The sequence below is a fragment of the Heterocephalus glaber genome, unplaced genomic scaffold (assembly GCF_053883595.1).
Source record: "Heterocephalus glaber isolate CG9 unplaced genomic scaffold, H.glaber_assembly_v1.0 deba00001608, whole genome shotgun sequence".
Lineage (NCBI taxonomy): Eukaryota > Metazoa > Chordata > Mammalia > Rodentia > Bathyergidae > Heterocephalus > Heterocephalus glaber.
In genome coordinates, this window is record NW_028258379.1 from 21,040,331 (window position 1) to 21,064,765 (window position 24,435).

General features: G+C 42.8%; 1 protein-coding gene and 1 pseudogene across 5 annotated transcripts in view; one reads left to right on the forward strand and one right to left on the reverse strand.

Moving 5' to 3' along the window:
* The window catches only part of Ston2 (stonin 2), a 158,002-nt gene that overhangs the window by 60,447 nt on the left and 73,120 nt on the right, over positions 1 to 24,435 (reverse strand). The gene's annotated exons all lie outside the window — the stretch shown is intronic.
* Positions 21,496 to 21,831, forward strand: LOC101725717 (small nuclear ribonucleoprotein F pseudogene; annotated as a pseudogene).

Consider the following 24,435-nt stretch of genomic DNA (forward strand, 5'->3'; position numbering starts at 1 on the left):
CTAACCATGCTGAGCCTCAGCATGCCCCCGCCCCCACTCAGCACTGTGAGAAAAATTCAACTTGGTAATGCGAAAGAGAACCTGGCATGCAAGCTAGCAGGGCTGGTGTGGCAGCCTTCACAAAGCCACGGTCCGGATATGAGTAACAGCAAGCAGTGCTAGTGGGCATTCATCCTCACTGAATACCCTTTGTGTGCCAGGCACTGAGCAGGACACTGGAGAGACTGCGAATGAGTTTCAGTCTTTGATAAAGGAAATATGTTGGGCTCCGTGTTTAGAAATTCATTCTCTCTCTCTCTCCCTCCCTCCCTCTCCCTCCCCGTCTCTCCCTCCCCATCTCTCTTTTAATGTTATAATAAGGTTTTAAATGAAATAGCTTAAAATTAAAATTGGTCTAATTTTTTAAAAGGAAAAAGCGCTGCCACATGCTTTTATTAAAATATAACTTTTGCACTATTGCTCAATCATTCAGCAAGGCACGGCACTGAGTACTGAGGGTAGCAGTGTCCACACTCACATTCACCCTCACCCACCTTGAACTCCAACCCTGGGTCAGTACCTCAGGATTTAGTTAGCATTTAATTGCCGGCTAATTGTTTCAGGTGCGCCAATTGTGTTTGCCCAGTTTAGTTCCCCTGGGGCAGAAACTACTTCCTTTCATGTGATCTTTTAACACCTTCTCCAAAACCCACCAATGTCCCACAATTAGCTGGCCTCACATTCAGGATGCTGCAATGGATTTCCTTTTACCTTTCTGGAAAATGGACCACTATAAGCTGCTATGTGATTATGTTAGGGCAGGGAAGGGAGTGGAAGAGACTATGAATAAGATTTACGCTTCCCATTGGGGTCTGCTAAATTGTGTCCTATTCTCTCTCCTTGAAATGGCATCACCAAGACCACAGGACAGAACACACAGGTGGGATTCAGAGATCTAGCTATGAGTCCAAAGCAGCTGGAACATGTGTGTGTGTGCGCGCGCGCACTGGCATGTGTTTGACACCTCAAGGTTAAAGCAACTACATCTTTTTTGTGAAGTGATTCAAAACCAGCCTTCCTCGGTGATTCCTGGAAGTTCAGGACTTCACAGGTCTTCTGGGTACTTGCTGGCTGCAACAAAGAGACTTCAGCCCTCCAAGTCTAAGTCTTTGGGAATGTGGACAAAGGTATTACATGCCAGCGCTGTGCTAACTTCTTTACTGTTGATCTTTTATTTGGTACAAAATAACACCAACTCTGTTCTGCTGGCTAGGAGGCCACCTAGAAAAGCAAGAGGTGGGAGCAGGTTGCAGGCCTGGGTCACCCTGGCATAGCCTCTCTGCATGACCAGGCCCCACACTACGGGAGGGAGGAGGGAGTCACAGACCAGTATCAGCAAGCCTGTCAGTTCCCAGCATGTCTGTCCTATACCCTCATCCGCTGCCCACCAATGTAGGCAGTGAAGCTTGACCAGAGACCTCACATCACTTCATAAAGATGGCTTCTCTGTGTAAGACCACCCTTGAATGCAGGGGGAAAAGAGAATCATATTGAAACTGCTGAACTAGAGTTACAAGCTGCATTCTCTCCACGCACAGCCACTAATTGGGGTTAGAGCCATAGAAACCAAACAAAAGGCCCTGAGGAGGCCACACCTCCTGGCCCAACTGCTGTCAGCCACTGTGGGAAGGGTAAGTGCCAACCCCCACCATTCCTCAATAGTTCAGTGAAGATTTGTCCCGTCATCTTCCCTAGAGACAAATTCCATGGCTGTCTGGGAGAGATTGATTTTTATTCTCTAACAAAACACTGGATCTTCCTTCAAGGCCAGAAGTCAGCAATAAAATGGGTCGTAAACATACGTATTTATGGGGTTATAACTCCCTTAGATTAGGCAATTGGATTTCTCCCAGACCCTGGGCCTGCCAGCACCAAGCTCCTGGGGAAGTTTCATTGTCATCACTGATGTGTGTGTGTGTGTGTGTGTGTGTGTGTGTGTGTGTGTGTGTGTGTATGGTTTGTGGAGATCATAGCTCTCACAGATTGCTGCCACTGATGGCTGTTCCTTAGGCGAGGACCTGCTCCCTGGTCTCTGGAAGGGATGGCCATATTCTCCCAATATCATTTATGAACACGAAGATACCCTGCCTGCTTTGCAGGTTTGGGATGATTCTGAGAAAAGTCACATTCTCAGTCTAAAATCTCCAAGATTCTATCACATAAATGACATTCAAAACTATAAGTGGCGATTGGGGATTTAGCTCAGTGGTACAGCATTTGCCTAGCTAGTGCAAGGCTGGTTTCTGCCCTTGGGACCAAAACATTTTAAAGGAGAGTAATACAGATGTTTCCCATTTTAGCGACCTACCCATTTAATGAAGCACAGTGTTCAGACTTACAACCCATCTTTTCTGTTCTTTTCTTGTACAGTTCTGTACATCTTGCTGAAAGAACCTCAATGTCTTTTTGTACAGTACACCTTGTTTATATGTACTGTAATTTTTGCTGATTGTATTATACAGTACTGTATTGTAGTTTTATGTTGTTATACATTATATGCAAGAGTTATGCAAGTAAAAGCAAGGAGTTTCTTTTGACCATTTCTTTGTTCTGAATATTGTAATGTACATACTATATACAATTCCTCATTTAACAACCAATTCATTTAATGATCCAGTCCCAGGAATGAAACTCGGTAATTAAACCAGGAGCATCTGTATATACATCATAAGCAAGTACTAGCTTTAAATGCAGCAAAAATGTAAAATTTAACATTTAAAAAGAGCTTAACCATTTTTTTATTCATTAAGTTTATTGGTATATTTTAGGTATACATTATAATTATAATCACATTATCACATTCATTACTGGGAATTTGTACCTGTACACAATATATCTTGGTTCTTATTTTTTCCCATTCCCCATGGATGCACCTTGAGGCCATACTCTTAAATGAAATAAATAGGACACACATGTGTAAATACTGAATTATTTCTCTGGTGTGAGAAACTAAAAGTGTAAATGAGGACCAAAATTTATAATAGATACTGTGAAACAGGAAGAAAATGTTCAAAGGTGAAGGGGAACTAGGGAGAGAAGGCGGAGGAAAGGAAAGGGGAAAGAAAAAGAATGAAAAAAAGGGGAAAAAACATTTTTATTAGACTTTATTATTTTTTATTAGATTTTATTATGCTTTAAAAATTTCTCTTTTGGGGATAGAAATTCCAAGGAAAAACTCATTATTACTCAGATATTAAAAATATTTTACTGTTGAGTTCTTCAAGTTGGCTGGAGCATACTACAACTTAAGTTTAGTTCCTTGAACTTTATTATCTTGTACAAAATTTTGTCTTCTTTGTAGAATTAACTTGACAAATAGACTGTGGAACCGAGGATATTTAACTATTTTCAAATAGAGAAGTAATTACCACATGAAAAAATATTAGATTTGTTCTCTATGCATCCAAGACATGCTGATAATAACAATGAATTTCATAATTATTATGAATAATAATTATGATAATATTTTTCTACTGGAAGAATTGATATCCACTAGCACATTTATTAAATCAATCATTTTTCTAACAGCTCTAAATACATTTTTTTATTCAATCTTCACAACAACCCCCATGAAATTGTTCTAATTTTATAGATGAGGAAACTAATGCTCATAAAAGGTAAGTGTCTTACACTAGATCAAACAGCTAGTAAGAAGGGAAGCCAGTAGTGGAACCAGGGAGTTTAGTGGCCAAAGTTAAATGGCAGAATAACCTTAGATCATGACAATATTGTGTGAACCTGGAATGGCAGCCTCTCTAGAGAACAAATCTTTCAAATCAAGAGGCACCCAGAGCCATAGTGACAACTTAAGCTTCATTTGGGACAGTGGCAAGTCACCCTTCATGTCTTTGCTGATGCTGAGTTCATATTCTATTGTAATGAGCTACTTAACAGCAACATTTTTTTTAGCTTAAACATACTCTGCTGTTTATTTTTCATCTTTGTCAGGAAGTTGTTAAAATATTATTCAAAAATCACAACAGGGGTCCTTCTGTCATTATAAGAGATATTCAGACCTCCACCTGTTCTGAAACCACCTCCCTTTTTTCCTCTTGGCAGCAGATGGTTAGAAATGTCTTTGCTGACCAAGCATGGTAGTGCATGCCTATAATCCCAGCAACTGCTGTGAGTTCAAGGCCAGCCTGGGCTACAGAATGGGTTCAAGGCCAGCCTGGAGGACATAGTGAGATCTTGTCTCAAAAAAAGAGAAAGAAATGTGCTTGCCAGAGTTTCTGTTCTAAAGCCAAGAAGCTTATCAGTGAGCCAGATGCTACACAGCACCTGCAGCGCGTATGATTCTTAAGTAAACCCCACTTAGAATGATGTCAAGGATCAAGTGTGGCAGTGAGGCCAGAGGTGCCTAGCCCTGAACGGCCAGGTGAGAATCCACTAAGAAGCCCTCTCCAGTCCCTGTGCCACCACCAGGGCCTTGGTGGTGGTCAAATCTGATACCCACTTCCTCTCTGCTGGACGTGTTGAGTCCTGGAAGCATCCCTAAAGGAGAAGTGAAATCAGATTTGCTGAAAGACTGATCATTTTGTCTTAAGGACTTTTCCCCTCTGAATCATTAAGAGACGAGAATCTTAACCAAGTTTCTAGAACCAACTAGGCGTAGGGGTGAACGGCTGTAATTCCAGCACTTGGGAGGCTGGGGCAGGAGCATCACCATGAGTTCCAGGCCAGCTTGGGCTACATAGTGAGTTCAAGGCCAGCTCGAAATGCATAGCAAGACTCTGTCTGTAAAATCTGTTTTCAGGGCACCAGAAAGGAAAGAGGAACTTGTTCTTTAGTAGAGATCTGAATATTTGGCTGTTGTTACTTCCACAAATGAGTCTGAGCAAGGAACCACTGGCAGCCATAGGTCAGAAATAGAGCAGAAGACTGAGAAAGGGCAAGACAAGTGGGGAAGAAATGTCCTATAGTAGTCAGGGTGCCATCACAGTTAGCCAGGCTGCACTTCTGAGCAAAAACTTTCTGCAAATTTTAATTACAACATTATAAATGGTGACTCATCATCATATAAACACGGACCAGGTACTCTGGAAGGCTGAAGCAGGACAGTCACAAGTTCAAACCCAGTGTTGGCAATTTTGCAAGACCTTGTCTCAAAGTAGAAAGTAAAAAAGGGCTGGGGATTTAGCTCAGTATAAGTATTAATCATGACACTCTCAAAACTAACCAAGTGCCAGGTGTGGGGTGAACGCCTGTGACCCCAGCACTCTGCAAGGCAGAGGCAAGAGGATTACAAGTTCAAGCAACTTAGCAAGGGCCTTAAAATAAAAAATAACAGAGGACCGGGGATGTAACTCAGTGTAAAGGCCCCGGGTTCAATGTCCAGTACAAAAACAAACAAACACCAAAACAAAACCGACCAAGTGCAACCTGTCCCACCCCGAACATTCCTTGCAGTTTCATTCTCATGAGAGGTGCAGGGGTGGTCTAGGGAGAGTCACACAACAGAAGAGGAAGCTGCTGGGGAAGTCTTCCTCACCTCTAGTTCTAGGGACATAGCTGGACTATCAGCTACACTGACACGGAAATTCTGCATCTACAAAGAAGACAAAAGAGAGACCTGAAGGGAGAGAGAGAGCGAATGTGGAGGAAGACCCAGGTTTCAGACTATGGCAATGGGCCCCACAAGTTTCAGAAATAATATTTTTGAATTTATTATGGAGTCAGACCTGCCTATATCTACACTAGGCCTTGAAACCTGGGGAAAGTTATTCAAAAATATCAACATGAGAAGTAGCAGGACCTTCTCCGAAACCATTTTGTTAGGAGTATTACTAATGGAGCAGGTGTAGGACAGAGAATCTAGATGAGAAGGGGAGAGATATACACACACAACATGCAGGGGAAGGCACTGGAAGGAGCAAGGTTCTTGAAGAAGCAGCAGGATTCATTCATTCAAGACTTTTTGGTCCTCAGTAGCACTCAGAAGCACAGAGGTTGTGGGTGTTTGGTACTTTAGGAATAAAAACTGACCAAAGGAGTATGGCAGTAGGTCAGGGAATCAAAGAATTCTTTCAAAGCCAGCCTGAACTATGCAACAAGACCTTGTCTCAAAAAACATCAAAATCCAATGCATGTAATCCCACCACTCGTGAGTTTGAGGCCAGCTTGGGTTACACAGTGAGTTCAAGGCCAGCCTGAACTACATAAAAAGGCCGTGTCTCAAAAAAACCAAAAAAGAATAATTCTAAGGTTGTTGGTACAAGCACTGAGGGGGAAACTGCCATTGAGGTCCAGGCTGAGTCAAAAGGCAAGTAAAGCCAGGAGATTACTGAGAGAAACATGCCCTGTGAAACTGAGATCCAGAGCTTGGCATTTTGTAGAACAGTGCAGAGAATAATTTCAAATAAAACGATGCCAGTGTAACAGTCGCTGTTTAAAAGGTAACTTGGCATTTCACACCTCTTTCCCCAATAAACCCGTGATGTAGTTGGGTAGCATGGGGACCATTATCACCACATTTCTGGTGAGAAAAGAGGCTCAGCCAGGCAGGGTGACTTCCTGAGGACTTCTGGCTACTAAGAGGGAGAGGGTGGTGTCGCAGTTCAGTGCTCATTCCATTGTACCATGGCTGCAGAGTAGCGGAAATACCATCAAGGGGCAGATGGGTTTGGAGAAGTCTCCAGCCAAGGGCTAAATTCAGCAAGTCAAAGAACATGACCTTGGCAGGGGTTGGTGGAAATAGACACTGTGTACTAATGTGAACTGATGGCAGCCCATCAATGGGATGAAAGTAAACTGAGGAAAGATTATGCCAATCCTTCCAAGGGGAAGAAATTAGGGCCATGGGTAGAAAAGGGGGGGAAAAAACTACTCTAGGAGGAGGAATTACAAGGAGTCCATTCTGCATAAGGAGAACATGCATAACTACTTCCTTATTGTCAGCAAGGGTTCCCAAGGTACAAGATGGCGCACACTGGAGGGAGTGGATAAGCAAGTAAATGAATGGCAGGCAAAGCAGAGGGGCTCTGATGTTGGATGAAGGACAGAAGGAGCACAGGGATGAGGAAGAACATGGGTTCAGAAGAGGGTAGGAGAAGTTGTGGAAATTTCCCAAGGTTCCTAGTTGCAGTTCTAATGTAGTAACTGGAGCATTAGGTTGAAGATTTGAAAATTATCACAAGCTTCACGGAGACAACATTAGTGAAAGTTTGTGATTGATGGTGCCTGAAACGGCAGTTGAGGCTTGGGGGCCCTGGAAGATTTGCTCCTCCATGTTGGCCTTTGTCATTCAGCCAATACATACTCTAAACTACTATGGAAATGTGTCTGAGGTGACACTGCTTTTACGCTCCAGGTTCACATCTCCTACAGATGAAGGTATAACGTGCTACTGAATATTCATTTGTTTTACAAATAATTATTGTGCACCTCCTTCTTCAGGCACTAGTTATAGGCCAGAGATAGCAGAAGGTCCCTGCATACATGGAGTTTATGTGACACAGCAATCAGAAAAAGACAAATAATTTCAAGGGGGTTGAGTGCAATGGGGAAAAAACAAAAGAAGATAAATAAACAGGTCAAGAATAAATAGGCACAGGAGACCCTGTTTTGTTTTATTTTCATTTGGTTTGGTGTTTTTGAGACAAGGTCTCACTATGTAGTTCAGGCAGGCCTTGAATTCACTCTGTAGCCCAGGCTGGTTCTGAACTTGTGGTGATCCTCCTGCCGCAGCCTCCAAGTGCTGGGATCACAGGGTGTGAGCAGGCCACCACATCCAGCTAGGAGAGCCCATTTTAGATAGAGTGGTCTGGGAAGGCCTCTAACAGGAGGTGACAACTGAGCAGAGAAATGGAGTGAGGAAGTGATGTGTATCAGTCTTAAGATATAGCCTTCTAGACAGAGGGAACAGCAAGAGAAAGAGCCCTAAAGAGTAAGAATAGTAAATGTGAGGGTGTGAATGCAAAAAGTAGTGAGCAACGTGCAGCTGTTGTGACAGAAGTGGGTCCCACCTTGAATACAGGTATATGTGTGGGAGCATATTGCGGAAGAAGAAATACATATTTTGTCTTTGCCTCAGTCTCCAAGACACAGTTCCTAAAGCCCTTGCAGAGAGGGATGCTAGGAGAATTTTTTGTTCTAATATTTGGTCTTTTACCCCAGTTCTTGACCCAGAGCTCCTAAATCCCTTGGAAATTCCTGGGTGATAGAAGCAACTTTTTCACTGAGGAAGTGGTTTGATGGCTCCCAGTCAGCCTCAGGATGGGGCTGGTTGCCAGGAAACCAACCGTGTAATTAGAGGGCTGGAATTTCCAGTCCCACCCACTGAGCTCCAGAAAGGCGAGAGCTTAAATTGAGCGGACAGCAATAGCCAATGATAATCTACCATGCCTACCTCATGAAGCCTCCACCAAACCCAAAAGCATTCAGTTTCCAGGTAACTGAACACAAGGAGTGTCCTGGAAGGTGGCATGGCCAAAGATGGCACAACACCACTGCGGCCTTCCCACATACTTTGTCATACGCGTCTTTCCCAGCTGGCTATTATCCTTTATAGTAAATGTAAGCACAGTGTTTCTCTAAGTTTTCTGAGCAGGAGGACCAATTAATCAAAACTGAGGATTGGGTCATGGAGCAGCACATATTTAGGTGACCACCTATTACTTCTGTATTGAAGCGAAGGACAGTCTGTGGGATCTGATACTATCTTGATGTAGATAGTGTCCAAAATCAGTTAAATTATAGAACATGAATATCCAGTTAGTGTCTGCTGGATAACTGGTTGTTGGTGTGAAGAAATCCTCACACATTTCGGTGACCAGAGGTGAGGCATTGTGCATCGAGATAAGAGTGTGAAAAATAAAAATACCTTATAGAGGGCAGGATGAGGAATCTCAGCAGACTTCCTAGAGGTGCTGGCTTTTGAGTTGAGCTTTGCATACAGAGGGCAGCATTTGGGCTCAGAAGAAAGGAAGGTACAAACCAAGGCCCAAAGGAGGAAGGCCAGGAGTGTGTGCAGGGAACAAAGAGTCTGGCATGGATGGAGAGCACTTTCGATAGAAGAAATTGTATGAAAATCAGGCAGGGTGGGGGCAGGCAGAAAGGGCAGAAAGAAAGGAAAGCTTAGAGTCTGAATATGTATTATCCACCTGGCACTGTGCTATGTGGTTTGCATTGTCTCATTTAATAAACACAGTTACCCCCTTGCACTCCATTTGAAAGATGACAAACAGGCTAGGAAAGCTCAAGCCCCAAAGAGTGTTGTGAGTGTCAGGTAAGGAGGTCAGAGTTGAGGTAGAGGAAATCCTGAAAACACCTAAGGGACACAGTCAGGATTAGCCCTGCACACAGCAAGGAGCACAGTGCCAGAGCTGAGGACCAGCAGAGGACAGATCTCCGGAATTGGCAGTGAACCACCGTTTCTTCTGTATTCTCAGACCCTGGGATAGGATGTTAGGTCCACACCAGGGAATCAGTACTTGATTAACAGTCTACCCAATTTCAAACTCAGACAAAAAGCACATAGCTCTAGCACAAGCTAGTACTTTTCCTGTGACTGGACAAATTAGAGAAACTATGTTGGGATTCCATCTACATAAAATTCTTGAAAATGCAATCTAATTTGTAGTGATGGAAAACAGAGTAGTGGGTGCTTGGGTAGGGGGTTAGGGACAGAGAGAGGGCAGGGGATCACGAATGGACACCAGAACTTCGGGAGGAGAAATATTCATCATCTTGATTATGGAGAAGACTCCACAGGTGTTCAAGTGTCAAAACTCATCAAAATTTGGGAGGCTAACGCAGGAGGATCACACTGAGTTCGAGGCCAGCCTGGGCTACATAGTGAGTTCAAGAGCAGCCAGAACTGAACTACAAAGCAAGACCCTGCCTCAAACAAACAAACATCATCAAACTATACACTCTAAACCTGGGGAAGAGCACAATGGTCCAGAGATCTTAAACAAGGCCTACTAATCAGGGAGACAAGCAGTACAAATTTTAATAATGTCTGTGGTACAGATTTCTCATGCTTATTTTTCTTCCAGGCAGAGCTGGGCATCACTTTTCAGTCATTCTGGCAATAAAGTGTGGCCAGCCCCTGAGTTCTGGCCAACAAAATGGGTCCTTCTGCCTCCCTCATAACAGACCAAAGGAGACTCTGAGGACCCAGAGAAGCTCCAATCCCTGTGCCATGGGGCTCGGCACCCCCACAGTGAGAGCTGATACCAATTACTGATAATACCAAGAATGGAAATGAACATGAAGTGGGCTGAATCGCTAAATCTTGGAGTTGTAAAAGCTTCCTGGACAAGACATTATATAAGGTATTTACTATACATTCATATGTAAAATATAGTACATTACAATTAATCATTAATAAATGTGTTTATGATACATATTAATATATAACTGATATATTAATATTCCTAACAGTATTGCTGGTAGAACAGAGCAAATCAAATGTTTTTTCTGCTTATTTCACAAGCTGTAATAAAGAACACATAAAAACACGTATTTAAAATCTTTCTGAAAATGAACGTTTTTTCACGTATTAGATAATGATCATCACAGCTGTCACAAATGCCTGAATTTGTCTTTCTCAAGTTAAGCTTGTGGTTCTACTGCGAGTCCTGCGAGGACTAGGAGACATTTCTGCTTCTCTGCAGAAGGACCTTATTCTCAGCTCCACAGTTCTCTCCCATTTCATAGGATCTGATGGGGTCTAAAAGCTGTGCATTGGAGCAATTCTTTCTAACACAAGGTGAGAGATGAATGTATGAATACATCCAAATGTAAATTAAGGACTACATTAAAAAACACTGTCAGCTACTCTCCATGTTTTACTTATATTTTATCTTTTTTTTTTTTGTACCGGGGATCAAACTCGGGTCCTTGTGCTTGCGCAGCAGGTGGCGAAACCACTGAGCTAAATCCCCAGCCCTTTTATCATATTTTTTAAGGAGGGGTTTCTTTTGGTTCACATTTCAGTCCATAGTTGGCTGGCTCCAAGGCAGGATTGCATGGCACAGGGCTCTAGTTATCATTTTATCAGGGTTTCCCCCAACAAATCTGTCTCAGAGTCGTCACTTCTGAGAAATAGATGCATTGCTAAACTAAACTATCGCTACTAAAAAGGGGGCCTCAAAGTGTATTCGAGGGCTAGCAAATGAGAAGCATTGACAAGTGCACTGGATGTGTACTGAGTACATACTTGCTCATTTCTTCCAGACTCTTCTGGACAGTACAACTCTGCCCAGCACAGTATCACAAAAAGTCCTGCCACTATCACGTTTAAATTGGGCAGACTCAGACACCTTTCAGTGAAGGTCACCTCCTCATTTTGGAACCAGTCACTTTACATTATGCCTCAGTAAGAGATCATCATAGAATCTCAGGAATATACAGTCACAAAGATTTATTTCACACTCGACACCCCTGGAGGGTGAGCTGCAGCTCAGTTCTATGTCTTCATTTCAGGGCTCAACCCAAGAGAACAGCCCTCTCTAGGCTATCACACTTGTTCCTGGCATTCCCAGGCACTGGCCTAAGAGTTCAGATGAAGGCTCATAGGAGATATGTCTCTGTTGAGACAGGGTCTTGCTATGCAATTCAGACTGGCCTTAAACTCACTATGTAGCCCAGGCTGGCCTCAAACCCACAGGGGTCCTCCTGCCTACCAATTGCAAGGATTACAGGTGTGTGCCACCCCATCTGGCTTGTTTTAGTATCTGAAAACATAAACCAAGCTAAAAGCTGCTAAATAAAGTATGTCCTACTCTTGATCATCAAATGTTCTTAACCCAGAAGGAATCTTGATTTCTGGGACTCCTGGGAGTCCCCACAGAAACATGACAGTATAAGGAGAAGTGGCTCCTGCCCTCCCACCATTCTGGATTGTGCAGGTTCTGGGTGCTTGCACACGGCCCCCCAACCACACATCCATGTCTATTCCCAGCCCCCCAAGTCCAAGGGTGATGACCAGCAGTGTGGTCACAAGTGAGCCCACGATCCCAGAAGAGGCCTGGAAGTGGGCCCGAGGCTATTTAGGCAGCACATTCTGGAGTCCTAGCACATGAACCATCATCTAGAAGATGGGCATGCGTCATGCAAAGCTGGGGGTGGGGGCACCAGAACAGAGTCCAGCCTAGATCTGATGGTGGCAGGCACGTAGGGCAGTAACAGTGACTGAAAGGGGAAAATGTGAGCAGTGGGGGAAGCACATGGGAGTCCATCCTGGAAGTGACACGTCCACCTGGATTTCAGGGGCCCTAAAGTAAGTCGCATGGCAAAGACGGATGTCACTGGGGCAGGAGTAACATCCTGTTTGAAAGGGGGTCTACGTCATAGGGAGGGCCAGAGAATGTTTTCACCAGAAACATAATCCTTTTCTTTAGTCACTCAGGGTTAAGGAGTGAGGACAAAGTCCAAGAATGGAAAAGAAAGACGAAGGGCGCGTGCCAGTGGCTTTCCAAATGCTGCGAATCCACTCAGTGCCCTGCACACTCAGTCAGAGGGGTGGGACCCGAGCTGAAATATGCCAAAGTGGAAAATGTCCCTACAATTCCAGCAACCTCTGCAGGGGGAAAAAGGACAGTAACTTGACAAAAGCAAGAGCAGTAAGTCTCCAGGGAGACAGGCTGGCTCACACAGCCCATCCTGAGGAGGGGAGAGAGGACCACTCCTGCAAGAGAACCTGGTACAGCTCTGTCCCTCACCCCGCCCTGCTGCCTCACCCTGCTCTTCTCAGAAAGCCTTGGGACTGCAGCCTGAAACAGAACGCCACAGACATCAGCTGCTCCTCAAGCATGTTGGGTGGGCCACCCTTCAGTCATGAGAACTGAAAGAATAAAATAAACCGCCCTTTGTAAAGCCAGTTTATAAAAAATGGGCCAAGGACAGTCAATGAGACATTTTTTTAGGTAGACACAGCTGCTTTTCTACAAGTTTCAAAAATTTTCTTTCCACTCACTAAAATTTAGCTTCAAAATATACAGACTTCTGAAAAGTACAGCATACTGCTATCATCATAAAAGCCACTCCTTGCTATGCTCCAGGAATTTTACGTGCCTGATTTCACTTAATCTTCAGAATAAAACTACAAGCTCATTACTATTACTATTCCTTGTTATTGTTACTATTTCCATCTGTTATATTACAGTTGTATGCAGCTAAGTTTGATAGAGATTAATTTATAGTCAGAGAGGGACTGGGCTCTCAAGAAAGTCAGCAAAAATAAAGACGTCAGAATTGTGACTGGAGGCGCATCTGAAGAAGATTAGGGCTCAAGATGAAGATGCAGTGACCAGGCCTACATGCCTCCCTAAGGGATAAGCAATAACTTGAGATTATACTGTAACTGGTTATCACTTGGTCCAGTAAAGTCCAGACAGCCATCAGTCATCCAGGTGGAGAACCAGAACCTCTAGACTCATTCCTTCTCCAAGACGCCTTTGTTCTTTCCATGTACCCTTGCTACGTGACCGGCTTCCCTATTTTAGGGAAGGCTAATTGGACCAATATTAGCTAAGCAGCTATACTTGTAATCCTATAGGTTGATTATAGTTTGACCCACGTTGTACCCTCATTGTGACTTTGGAGGATAAATTACCCCTGACAAAGGGCCTCAGTAGCCACCCACTTTGGGGACCCCTCCTACCTCTCAGGAGCTATCACTCAATAAATTTTCCTACTCTTAACCTCCGTTGTTCCTTGGAATTCATTCTTCGATCTCAGGGGACATGAACTCGGCATATCTGACATCTAGCAGGTTGGGAGTTACAGTTTCCCTTACATCAGTTAGATATAGGTGGGCCTGAGGGAAAAATAGGGAGGGGTGGGGGTAATCCACAATAGCATGTGCTGCCAATTAATAAAGAAATAAAGACATCAATTTATAAGCCATCAGACCTAAGGTGATCCCACAGAGCACAGTGACATTTCACGGTTACATACTCTGCACCATTCTTCTGATACCTGGCTACCTGGCTACCTGGTGCCAGAACAAGGCGTACAACATTCCTGGCTATCCTCACCTACAGCCCAGTGACACCAGGAAAGGTTCTTTAAGGAACCTCCTGCCTTAGGCTTGCACTTGGTTTAAATTAAGAATTTATCTTTCATAAGTTTCTTACATGATTAAAGCCCCTGAGGAAACAGTGACCATCTAAAAAGGGTAGGAAGTAGGTGTGGTGGCACACTCCTTTAATCTTTGCACTTGGTAGGTTGAGGCAGGAGAATCACCCTGAAGTTCAAGGCCAGCCTGAGCTACATAGTGAGTTCAAAGCCAGCTTCAATTGCATAGCAACTCCCTGTCTCAATAAATAAATAAATAATAAACAAATGAATAAAATAAAAATGACAGGAAGACATTTTACAATTCCATAGTAAATTCTAAGTAAAATGTTGATAAGCACCATAATTACCCCAGTTTCCCACCGGCCAAGAGTAACTCTTGGGTGCATAAAAATGTATCCAAAATTTAACTTGGTGCATGTCTTCCTGGCACTTCCTACTTTCTTGCTGTATCTACTTTGCAATACATTTTACCTATACTTCTGCACGGCCGCCTTTGTGTCTTTATTGAATTCTTTCATCAAGGACTGAGGACCAAGGAAGTGAGAGGCTGATTCCTCATTGTGTCAGGACCTGACTTCTCCATGACACACTCTACAGTTATGGAAAGCAAAGGTCACTGAGGTGAAATGATTTGCCCAATATAAAGAGCAGGGAAGTGGCAGAGCTGGTATTACACCCTGGTTGGTAGAACCCTGAAAATGACAGCTTTCCACTGCACTGAACCTAATTACCAAAAGGATATCCAGCTAGCATTATGCAAATGAAAAGTTCAAACAAGCACACGGCTCTGTTCCACAGGGAAGACAGACATATACGAAAGATTAGTTCTCCCAAAGTGGTGTCCAGCCTCCAAGCAAATAGGCTAGCCCCCAAACACACTCAACATAGCCATTATAAAAGAAATTTTAAAATAGCCCGTTACATATTTTATCTACCCCCCTCCCCCAACTTTTTGGTACTGAAGATTGAACCCAGGACCTTCAAACTGAGCTACATTCCTAGTGCTTTTTAAGTTTTTATTTTGAGACAGGATTTCACTAAGTCACTAAATTGCCGAGGCAGAGCTCCAACTTCTGATCTTCCTCCCGCACCCTCCCAAGCCCAGGCTCATATTTTATTTTTAAAGGGAAACATTTTTGTTATTGTATTTTCTGATTTTATGCTTATTATAAACAATGCATATCCTATAGAAATAAAAGCACTAAAGGTTCTACCCTATACCTTCAAGAAAAACAACTATTAGCACCTTGAGAGATAGCCATCCTATCAGACTTTTCTTCTATAAATTTAGAAACACATACACACCAATACAATTATATAAGCTAATATACCAAAATTATTATATGCTCTAGTCAGTAGCTTACCTGTTCAAGAAAAATATAATTGGGATAGTTTCCATGACTACATAGCAATCCATTGTATGACTGTATCATGCTTTATTTGGTATTTCCTTGGGAATGTGGGCTTTGTTTGCTTTTTACTGATATAAACAGGGCTGTATTGCACACACAGGAATGTCTAATTATTTCCTTGGGATAAACTAATTGTTCAAGCATATGAAATTTAAACTGACACAGATCATCAGAATGCCCTCCAGAAAGCTCTGCCCATAATCCTTGCATGTGAATTCCCATCTCTCCACTCTCAACACTAGGTATTTTCAATCACTTAAACTTTACCCAGACAAAGGACATTACTGTGTAACCAGCTTACCTGATATTAGAAATCATCATCTTTTCATGTCAGTTATGCATTTTTCTGTGCGTGAACTAATACATTTAAATTGGCATGTTCCTGCAGGATAAACTAGTCCTGAGGTAGGAAAGAAGAAATAAAGACAGGCAGAAAGGAGACAAGGAAAATTGTACTTTTAGGAAAAACTGCACCTTCAGAACACAAATGTTGTCTAATTAATTTTCTATGCCAGGAAACTCACTCAAACACACAAAAATATTGTAAGGGCCTTAAAGACACAATAAGCCTTGGCCTGTGCTTTTCACCTGTAAATAGTGCTTTTCACCAGTAGAATGCCTCATTATTTTTCCACCCCTGGATGATCTATCCCTTTTTCATCTATGAATAGGCCATCCATTTTCACCTGTAAAATGGGCCTTTCTTTCCCTTATGAATGGGCCACACTCTTCGTCTGTGAATGAGTTATCAACTTTCTCAAGAAAAAGGATCATTGCCTTTCACCTATAAATCAAACTCCCTGTGTCCATAGATTCCCACCCCCCAAAATCACACAACTATGCCCTTTTGCTGGAGGGCACAATGTCTGTCTGTCTCTCTCTCTCTCTCTCTCTCTGTCTCTCTCTCTCTCTATCTGTCTCTCTCTCTCTGGTCCATACTTTATTCTCTTTAAGTGTTTGCTTTTTAAAATTCTACCTAATGACTGCCAGGTGTGATGGTGCACACCTGTAATCCCAGCACTCCAGAGGCTGAGGCAGGAGGATCACCAGGAGTTAGAGGCCAGCCTGAACTTCATAGTGAGATCTTGTCTCAGAAAAAAAAAAAAAAATCGACCTAACAAACCTCTTTATGCCTCTTACTGACACATCCTGAAAATTCTTTTTCTGGGATGGAAATTAGCAAACCTGCAACCTGCCCTGTGGGGGGTGAACCAAGGTTCCCTATCTCTGATTTGGGGAACCACCCAGGACTGTGTCTGGCGGCAACCCTTTGGTTAGTCACCAAGTCATTCTGTAGATAAGCAGGTAAAAAGGACAGCTAAGGGTTTTGTTAGGTGTAAACAAAGCTTTTCTCCTCACTATAGCTGTGGGAAGTAGGCTGTAAACAGAACATCAAATCCCAGATCCAGTTTCCCCAACAAGTGGCACTGCCTGTGCTAACTCCAGATTACAGGGATGGGCTTCCTGCTTTAACCTGTTCCAAGCAGGGACTTCTGAACTGTGTGCATAAAGTGCTATGGGCTGGACTGTGTCCCTCCCAATTCTTATGTTGAAGTCCTGACCCCTGGTACCTCAAAGTGTGATTGTGTTTGGTGATGCAGTCTTTTTTTTGGTACCGGGGATCGAACTTCGGACCGTGCGCTTGTGAGGCAGGCGCCAGAACCACTGAGCTAAATCCCTGGCCCTGGTGATGCAGTCTTTAAAGAGGTAACTAAGTTAAAATGAAGTCACTGTGGCCCCTAAGCAACATGACTGTCCTTAGAAGGGGAGGACATTAGTCCAGGACACAAAAATGGAGAACCCAACTGTGTTAAGGCCCCTGGGGAAGCCTGGCCTCAGAAAAATCCACCCTTCTGACACCTGGACCTTGAACTTCTAGGCACAGAAATGTGAGAAAATAGCTTTCTATAGTTTGAGCCACCGAGCCCTAGCGAGCTGTTACTCATTTCTCAGGCCTGTACACCCACCGCTCTCCAAGAACGTGGGAGACAAGCTTCAGTGAAAAAGGAAGAAGGCTTCATTCACAGCTAGCTCCAAAGGAGATGGAGGTGCCTCTTGTCTCAAGTCACATCTCCAGTGTTCAGGTGTGTAAAGGTGAGAAAGAGAAAGGAGGAATACAACAAGGCAACAGAAATTTCCACAGCTGCTGCATCCCCTGGGTGTTGCTAGCTTCCTTCCTTCCTTCCTTGTGGGTAGGAATCTGAGCTCTGACCTCCTGGGGCAGCACCTGCACATTCTTTCCAGAGCTGGTACTTTCTGTCCATTCCTGTGAGTGGAGGAGGGTAGTGACGGTTTATACTCTCAACATGAGGATGTCTGGAGAAACAGCCCACCTCTGAAACAAAAACTCCTAACTAAAAAATCTATTTTACCCTCTCAATTACAAAGCAAGTAGTTCATTGTTATGGAAGCCCTAGCAAACTGATACACAATGGACTAAGAATTGGCTATCAATTCCATGTTAAAAAAAAAAAAACACATTGGGCCGGGGATTGAGCTCAGTGGTTCTGCCGCCTGCCTCGAAAGTGGAAGGACCCAAGTTCGATCCCCGGTACAAAAAAACCCAAAACAAAACACCACAACAAAAACAATGAGCATTTGTGGTGCTGTCATTATAGCTAAGTTAGTTAAAATATTATAGGTAGTCAGACAGGGCTGGGCCCCAACAGAGTCATTGCAGAAGATAAGAACATATTATAACTATGGGTAGAGGCACATTAGTTGAAGGTCAGGCTTCAAGACAAGGAGAAATGACTATACCCACATACTTCCTCTAGGGATGAACAGCAGTGACTGGTATTCTAAAGAGGCCAATCACCTTGGGTGGGGGACTCAAACCTCCCTAGCCCATTACTTCCCGGAAAATCCTTGTTCCTTGCATGTTTGCTTGCTATGTAACTTGCTCCCCACTTTGATCCTCATTTAATCAATACTACCTATGGACTATACTCGTGGTCTTCTTGGTAGGTCATGGTTTTGTCCCACCTCATACCCACCTTTGCTCTTCCATGGGATCAATATTACCTAAGCGACTATACTTGGAATCTTATTAGTTGACTATAGTTTTGTCCCACCTTATAACCCCACCCCTGGTGGTTTTGCTCTATAAAACTCCCTTAGGAAGCTGGAGTCCATGGGCTACCCACCTTCCAAGCCCCTTCTGTCTCTCTTGGACAGAAGCTATCTTTCTCTCAATAAACATTTCCTACTCTAGGAATAAGCATTTCCATTGTTGCTAGGATTCATTCTTTGATTTTAGAGAACGTGACTCAGCATATAGCACATCTAGCTGGTTGGAAGTTAAAATATTTCCCTTATATTATTTGGAGGTCCATATATCATCCCTATATCATACACCCTATATCACTGTCACTGGACAGGACACTATTTTGCATTTGTAACCCTGTTTACACACTTGTCTCTGTGCACTACAAGAGATGAGAACATCCATGGACTTCACGCTGGATGTGCTCGACATCAGGGAATTGCAACAAAGACAGCCACTCTTGTCCAGCAGTTCAGCCTCTTGACCCAAGGAATGTTTCCCTCCTTTTATCCAAGTTTAAGCTTCACGATCTCTTTTGAAACAAACATGAAAAATTCGACTCCTATTAATACAGGAAAAACTATATAAATACAATAAGTGGTTTTTTTAAAAAAATCTGTAAGTGGGTTTTTTTCCAATGTCTGTAAGTGGGTTTTTTTTCCAATAGTGGGGATGGAACCTAGGGCTTTTTCATTGCATTACATTCCCAGCCACTTTTAAAATTTTTGAAACAGGGCTCACTAAGGTGCTAAGCTTCCCTGGCTCGGTTTGAACTGGCAATCTTCCTGCCTCAGCCTCCCTCAGTGCGTGGGATTACCAGCATGTGCATAACACCCAGCTGTGAGACATTTTGTATTTTATTTATTTTTAAGACCTGAGTCATCTGGGAATGGGAAGAGGAGCTGCTTCTGTGGTAAAGCCAGTGAGAATGGCTCCCTCAACTCCAGAACTTTAGCACATATACAATGTGAACACAGCACTACAAAAGAGACCCCAAAGAGAATTACCAAGACCAGACCTTGCCCTCTTTGGGACCAGAGATGGAGATGCAGGGTCTAAAACACATTAGCCTAGCAGGGTGTGGTGCAAATTTCAGGCCAGCCTGTGCTACCTAGGGAGTTCAGGGCCAGCCTGAACTACACAGCAAGATTCTGTCTCAAAACTAAACAAAATAAAACAAAACAACAACAAAACACATTAACCCAGCTGAGAAACTCTCTAGGGCTAAATCTCATTATAGGGTCAAGCTGGCTGTTAAGTTAAAAAAATGTTTTCTGGGATCTGAAGGCTTCCATTTCTATTGTCTGCTTCTAACTTTCTGCCTGGGTGAACTGAAACCTTTCAGGAAGGTGGTCCATTGTTTAATTTGGGAAAATTAAAAAGAAGAGTTTTAGGAAAGAATGAAATGAAAAAATAAATAGTTGTGCTTGCCCAATCTCTAAGGCTTTTATATGCTTCACAAAATAAATGGGGACAAGAAATTACAAAGCCACATTCTGCTCCTAGGTCTTGGCTTTCTCGCCCAGAAAATGTGAAAAAATAGTCTAAGTTTCTTTTACTCGTAATTAAAGGCCTGTGATACTTAAGGAAACCAAACAGGGCTGGAAGTGTAGCTCAATGGTACAGCAAGCACATGCTTGTCATGTGTGAGGCCTTGGATTCAGTCTCCAGTACCAGAAAAAAGAATAGGAAGAGGGAGAAGAAGCCTCCAATTGCTATGATCCTAAAACCAAACAAGACATTAATGTATTTGGAGAGGCTTTGGGGCTAATCAAGTATTAATAAACACTTGAGCAGGTACTCTGCACCAGCTACTATGGCTTGAGTACTTGATGTCCACAGCTATTTTGTTGAGTTTAAGTTAACATTTCATTATCTGAAAATACCACAGTACACAATTCTCTTTGAAGACTGAATTTCTGAGTGTTGAACAGTTTGCCCAAGAGCCTTAGTGAGTGTTAGGAGTTGGATCTGAAATGTCCTACAAAATCGCCTGAAGGGCTTGGTCTCCAATGCAGCAATGTTCAGAGGTGATGCTTTTCAAAGGTGATCGGATCACAAGGACTCTAACTTTATCAGTGAGTTTAATACATTCATGGATTAATAATTTCACACCATTACTGAGAGGTGATGGAAACTTAGGAGGCAGAGCCTACTTGAAGGGAGTGGGTCTTGGGGGTGTGACCTTGGAAACCATATTGTCCCAGCCCCTTTCTTCTCAGGCTCTCTCACAGCTTCCTGGTTGCTATGAGATAAGCAGCTCTGCTCCACCATGTGCTCCTTGCCATGATGTTCAGCCTGGCCCAGGCCAATCAACCAGGGACTAAAGCCTCTGAAACCATGAGCCAAAATAAATCTTTCTTCTTTTAACTTGATTTATCTCAGGTATTTTGTCACAGTGACAGAAAGCTAACATAGGGAACAACTTCTGATGTCCCTTAAATGAATACTGTTATGTCATTCATCTGGCAAGCTAAAGTGGGAGGCACCATCCTTAACAGGTGAATTTGATGATGATTCAAAAGCTACCTACATTTGTAATACTGGCATTCAATAAAATAATTTAGGATTATGACCAAAAGAACTAATTTCTATTTTTTCCCTTTCTAGACTCAAGTACTTGGAACTAAAGTATTTTGAAGTAAGACTTTTATTTTCAGGTGGGAAGCAAGGGTGTAGGGCTAATGCAATCTGGCAAAAAGAAATGTCATACAAACATCTGTTGGACAGCTCCTTAGTCCTGGGCATTGTGCTGGAGGTCAGAATACAAGACAATACAAAAATAAAAACATTGCTTAGGCCCTGGAGGACCTAAGAGTTTGGTAGGGAGATGACATTCAAGCAGAGAGCCCTCCTGCCAAAGGCAGGGTAGGTGGATGTTATGTCTTGTATCTAGATGTCAAAGTCACATGTAGTCACAGATAGGGAGTTCAGAAAGTGGCTGGATTAGGGTATGTGAATGTAGATTAAGAGTGTGATACTGGGATTCGCCTGTATTCGCGATGAGTTTACCCCTCAATCCCAAACCTTTCCTCAACGGATTAACAGGAAAGCCAGTGATGGTGAAACTGAAGTGGGGAATGGAGTACAAGGGCTACCTGGTCTCTGTAGATGGCTATATGAACATGCAGCTTGCAAATATGGAAGAATACATAGATGGGGCATTGTCTGGACATCTGGGTGAAGTTTTAATAAGGTGTAATAATGTCCTTTATATCAGAGGTGTTGAAGAGGAAGAAGAAGATGGGGAAATGAGAGAATAATGTCTTTTGTGTGTTTTTATATATATATTTCTAGACAATAAAGATGTACTGTTTTTCAAAAAAAAAAAGGAGTGTGATACTGGGATTAAGGGTGTGGATAATGGAAGCCCCACCCTGGGCATGAGTGGCACCAACAGCCTGACAACCTGGATGGAATATAAAGGGAGAGAGGGCAGGCAAGCTTGCTGCTGCTGCCTGCTGCTGCCTCCTGCCTGCCCTGCCATGCCATGAGCTGTTTCTCCTCTGTGATGCCCTTCTGCTGTGCCATCCTGTTTTGGAATCAACCAAATATGGACTGAAACCTCTACAAACTGTAAACTGAAATAAACTTTTCCTCCTTTAACTTTGGGTATTGGGTATTTTGTCTCAGCAACAAGAAAAGTGACTATTGTGGTACAGAGCACATGACCTGGATCAAATTGAAGAAGAAAACTGGCTTGGTTGGGGTAGCTTACTTTGAAATCCCAATACTTAGGACCACATTTGACACAAAATAAAAACTTCATGTGAGAAAACATCACCTGAATTTCATCTTAATTGAAGGGCAAGAGTAGAGGCATACATATGGAAAGTTTTTAAGCATACAGAGACACTGTTCAATTGGGATTCTATGTATCTGAAATACATTTAAGTCTGTTCAGTTTTCTCTAACCTAGTCCAGCTCCCTGATCCAGGCCATCATCTATCAGCATGTTGCCTGGATACTTTCCCAGTGCCTAACCAGTGACACTATTGACATGGACAGTGCACCATGACACTATTTTCTGTATCTGACAACATCATTCATTCCTATAATTGAAACCTTTCTTGGCTCTCTACTGTTCTGAGGAATGATTTCAAACTCTTTCAAATGAGTTTGTCTACAAGGTTTCATATGTTCTGTCCCTACCTAGAGTCTGCAGTATTATAGTATCCAGCACATAGCCACTACTAATATGTGGCTATTTAAATTTAAATTAATTTAAATTGAGAATTAAATTCTTGGCTGGGCATGTTGACCACACCCCTGTAATTCCAGCACTGTGGAAGTCTGAGGCAAGAGAATTGCAAGTTTAAGCACAGCCTGACAAACTTAGTGATTAGCAAGTCTCAAAATTAAAAAAAAAAAAATTAAAAGGGCTGGGGTGGTAGCTGTGTGTGAAAGTCCTGGGTTTATTCCCCAGTACTGCAAAATATATTAATAAATAAATAAATTCTTCCCATTAGCCACATTTCTAGTGCTCATTAGCTACATGTGGCTAATGGCTACTGTACTGGACACCACATGTACAAGACATCTCCATCATCCAAAGGTACAACTGGACAGTTCTAGCTGGACAAATCTGTCATCATCCATGGATGAACAATATGTTTTAGTCAAACCAAGGTACCATCAACTCACTGAACTTAATGTTTTATCTGTCTTTAAGGCCTTCGCAAATGTTGCTCCCAATTCAGCTAGCAGTTCTTAGCTTTGAAATCAATTCTCTAGAGAACCCTCCCCGCCCACAGGTTTGCAGGCAGCTTCCTTCTGCTGTTTCCCTCTAACTCTCTCAACCTGCCCTATCGAGAGACTTCTCTCTCAATATTCCAGTTGCCTTTACTCATGATCAAATATAACCATCACCCCCACAAGATTACAGGCTGCTTGAGGACAAAGCCTTGCCCCTCTTGCTCATCATTAGTTAGGTCCTGGCCTGGTCCCTGGCACACACAGATCCTCATTTGTGGAATGAATAAGTCAGTGAGTATAAAATCAGTCTGTGCTTTGTTGCACAGGCATCAGAGGGTCACAAACACAGGGCTTCTTAACTGTATTTGGTGTCATAGACCCTTTGTCAGTGTCATAAAACCTATGGACTCCTCAGAACACTGTATTGAGTGCATGAACAAGGACACAGAAACTGTTTACATTGAAGTATTTATCAAACATTAGAAAACAATTCCTTGAATTTTGATATAGTAATTCTGTACTTCTTTCTTAACACATTAGCAATACATTGTTAATACCATTAATACAACCATTAACAGAGCCACTGACAACCATCATTCACAAGTTGGAATGACAAATAATGAAAGATACATGATATTTTGAATCCCAGGCAATAAAATTGCAAGTTCAAGGCCATCCTAGGTGACTGAGACCCTGTCTCAAAAACAAACAAACAAAACAAAATAAAAATACTTTTTCAAGGGTTAGGGATGCAGCTTAGTGGTAGAACGCTTGCTTAACATTTGTCAGTCCTGGGTTTGGGGTTGATCCCTAGCACCAAAAAAATTTTAAAAAAGACAGATACATGCTATTTTGAGATAACTGTCACTACTACAATGTGGTGTGGTCACTAAGTGAAGGTACTGCTAATACACTGTGGTTTGTTGCCCACATACATAATTCAGGGAAATTCTCACTTCACTGACCTCCCTAGAGGCTGAAGACAATAAAGATGTCAATCATCCAAGCCCGTGGGCCTTCTGCATTTTAAGCAGTTCCAAATAACTAGTTTTGATTACTTGCTTGGAACTGAAAAATCACAGCATCTGAAACTTGGCCCTGTGGGACTGGGCCAGAGTTGAGGGCAGAGGGCCCAGCCACAGGAGTGGCAGGGCTGCATATAAGTCTGGGTATCAGTCTTAATCTTGTTTTGTTTTGCAATGCTGGGAATTAAAC